General features: G+C 39.5%; 1 pseudogene; it reads right to left on the reverse strand.

Moving 5' to 3' along the window:
- Positions 1-78: 78 nt before the first annotated feature.
- Positions 79-1,921, reverse strand: LOC109392642 (zinc finger protein 280A-like; annotated as a pseudogene).
- Between the last annotated feature and the right edge of the window lie 1,603 nt (positions 1,922-3,524).

The following is a 3,524-nucleotide window of genomic DNA, read 5'->3' on the forward strand; positions in this document are numbered from 1 at the left end:
ACTCTAAGGTAGTAGAGGTCAGAAACATAGTTACTTTTGGGGACAGGGTTGACTGGGAAGGGGTATGAAGAAGACTTCTGAGCTACTTCTCCACAGTAGGGAGCTGAAGAATTGTCACTGTAATACCTGATAGTTGTTGATATTGCTTGCTGGCATCTACAGCCATGATGTACAGAGGTCCTAACTTCAATTCTGTCTGTCAGCTTTCCTGGAGGTGGGCAGAACAATTTTTAACAAGAACCATAGCGTCAGTGATGTCTGGAATACTTAAGAGTTCATAGTCACCCTCCTTTTAGTTTTAAGAGGTGACAGTTGAGGATCAATGTTGTTCATAATAATGGATGCTACACCTCTGGATCCTGGTTGAACTGAAACTTGAATAACAACCTTTGTTTCAGGAGACCATCCTTCCAATTGCTCTGGCTTTTAAAATGTTTGATGATTCTTGGTTTAGTGCTCCATTTCCCCCTTAAAAGTAAAAAATTGTAGCCGGCACTTGGAACACTGGAAGAGTCTTTTGTTCCAATGGCTCCAGCAATGATTCATATAGGATTTTGCAGTTTTGAAAATTTTGAGACAAAATGGACAAAGCAAAGTCTTTGTGTTTCCATGGCATGTTCTGAAATGTGTTTCCACATCAGCAAAGGCAGACGATCTGTAATTGCAAACCTGGCACACATAGGGCATTTCCCCAGGCTTATGATTGTCCTTCATGTGCTGTAAGAGAACCTGCTCTGTTTCAAATGACAATTCACAAATTTTACAGACAGCAGAGGGCTCCTGGGAAGTGTGTACACTTTCAACGTGACATTGCAGCAGAAATGGAGTGGGAAACTTCCGGTGGCAGTGCTGGCAGGTGGTGTGGATTTCCCAACTGTCACCCTCTGTTTCTCAAGTTCCAAATGGTGCTTCATGTGGCTCATAAACTTGACATTTTTTAGAACTTTGAAGCAGCTGAGGCATTTAAAGACTGGGTGAATCTTCTGTTCTGGCTGCCCATCTCCTTTATACTGTCCGTAGTAAAAGTCATGAAGTAACACAACCAGATTTTCTTTCTTGGGATCAACAGCTTTGTTTTGACTTGCTAGACACAGGAAGTCTGTTTTTTTCCAGCCGTTCCAAACTATTTGCTCTGTCTGGATCCATAAGATTGAAATGTGCCTTGTCATTTGCATAAGACCAAGGAAATGATGTTCCATTCTGAACAGGGCTCAGTGAAGAAGGGACATCTTGTGAGGGGTGTACTCGTGTTTACTATAGGAGAGACCCCTGAAGGGGCCACAGCTGAAGAATGTCCCCCTGGGATTCCATCACTATGTTTAGGTCTTTTGGGATTTCCACTATTTGTATCCAAAGCGGAAAGTCACTTTAAATCATGAGGACTTTTATCCTTGCCTCCTACAGAAAGCACAGTTCCAAGTAGACCCTTAGACCATGGAGAGAGCAAATCTGAAGAACTGCCAGGCACAACTTGTGATGAGCTTGTTTTATAATCAGCTTTGGATGAAGGCTCAAAAATAATAGGACTAGCTATTGCTCCCCTTTCAGATTGAGAAGCTGGGAAGATGGCCACTGCTTTTGATGTAGGGGTCATGTAATTTGCAGGTTGTGATGTGCAAGCAGGATTTTGACTCAAGCAGCATTTCTTTCTTTTGGAATATGAATCTGGGGTCACTCTATTCAAAATGTTTGAAATGACTGGTTTTGATTTGGAAATCACTCTGACAAAGAGAATTTCATCATCTTCATTTACATGGTCTTCTACTCCAACAAAGATCAGCTCAGCATTAGCATCCTTGTCACTGTGTTTGGATTCTCCCATGTACCTCGGTGGTTCTGGCCCTTGTTCTTCCTCACACGACCAGAAGAGATCTGCCATCTGAGCCAAAGAGGTCCCTTCAACTTCTAGTGCTTTCTTTTTATAAATTACCACCTTGCTCTCCAAAAACCTGAGTGAGCTGTACCATAGTTTCTTAATCCAGTCATCTACCGATGGGCATTTCAGTTGTTTCCAAGTCTTAGCTATTGTGAATAGCGCCACAATGAACATAGGGGTGCATATATTTTTTCGGATTGATGTCTTGGGGTGTTTTTTTTTNTAAAAATTTTATAAATGAAACTATGATAGTTTTATTTTCATTTTCAATTTTACTTCAGCACCACATGTACGTACTCAAAGAGCCATATGTGGCTCACGAGCTGCAGTTTGCCAACCCCTGGTGGCTCTTTCATCTCAAAAGTTTGCCGACCCCTGGCTTGGCATAACTGCAGGAAGATTAGGTAATTCGGCAACTCATAAGATGAGTGGCTGGGGCAAACTTCCTCTTTCCCATATCCAGAGGAATTTCTGAAAATGGTTGATGGGGCCCGAGTACCCAATCATGCAGCCTGTGTGAGATAGGCCAAGAGAGTGAAAGATAACTAAGAAAGAAACTGCATGAATCAAACCGCAAGATAAGACTGCTGCTTTAGAGGCTTGATTGCTCCTTCAAAATGAGGTATGTTTCATCCTGCTTTAATCAAATATCATAGGAGAATTATTAAATATTATATTGAGAGATATTGCCAGTAATTTGCTAGAAAAAAGTGGACTCGGAGCTCCAGTTTTTTTCTCTTCAGTAATAAGGCATTTGACTCATACAAAATTAAGGGTAACAAACCTCTGGAATGGGCTACATGCTCTCACTTTATTACCAATTACTGACACATACCAAAACTAGATATGGGTAACAAATCATTCAAATGTGTTTTGTGTTCTACTTAACAGTCAATGAAATGCATATTATACAACTGTGTTGTTATATTATGCTCAGTAATTGGTAACATAGTAAGTTCGAAAATTGTTAAAACTAAAAATCAGCTAATTTAACTCAGAACAATTTCATGAAGAATTTCATACATTACATTGTGTTACTATCATCTGACAATGAACACAGGTCTTTGAGGAGAAAACAACAGAAAAAACTGCACATTTGGTAATATATAGATTGGGGAATTTGCTTTTAATTTGAAAGTGTGCCCCTAGGATACTATGGGCAATGGGCATGTAATAAAAGTACCTTCATTCCACACTTAGATATTGTTCAAGGTCTAGGGCTCTGCCTGAAAAGTCAGGATTAGTGAGGCTAGTTAATGTCCCACTTCCTAAAATGTGCATTCCTGCCAGTATCATTGACACAGATAAAGTAAAACCGAAATACCAGCAATGAATCTTTCACATTTCTAAATGTAATCAAGGTGGATTTAGAGATCATCAATGTTTCACCAATATGTCATTAAATCATTTATACATGAGATAGTATACATAATTTAAATCAATATCATGAATCAACCTGCAAAAAGGCAACCATGACCATTATCAAAAGGAAGTAACAATTTTTTATTTATTTATTTTTATTTTATTTTATTGTTAGTTTCAGGTGTACAGAACAATGCAATAGTTATCCTTCTCACCCCTCACAAAGGAACAACCCCCTTTCCCCATCTACTGATCTCCCACCCCCGATATCATGCTTATCTATTAC

This window comes from Hipposideros armiger, unplaced genomic scaffold (genome assembly GCF_001890085.2).
Source record: "Hipposideros armiger isolate ML-2016 unplaced genomic scaffold, ASM189008v1 scaffold_341, whole genome shotgun sequence".
Classification (NCBI taxonomy): domain Eukaryota; kingdom Metazoa; phylum Chordata; class Mammalia; order Chiroptera; family Hipposideridae; genus Hipposideros; species Hipposideros armiger.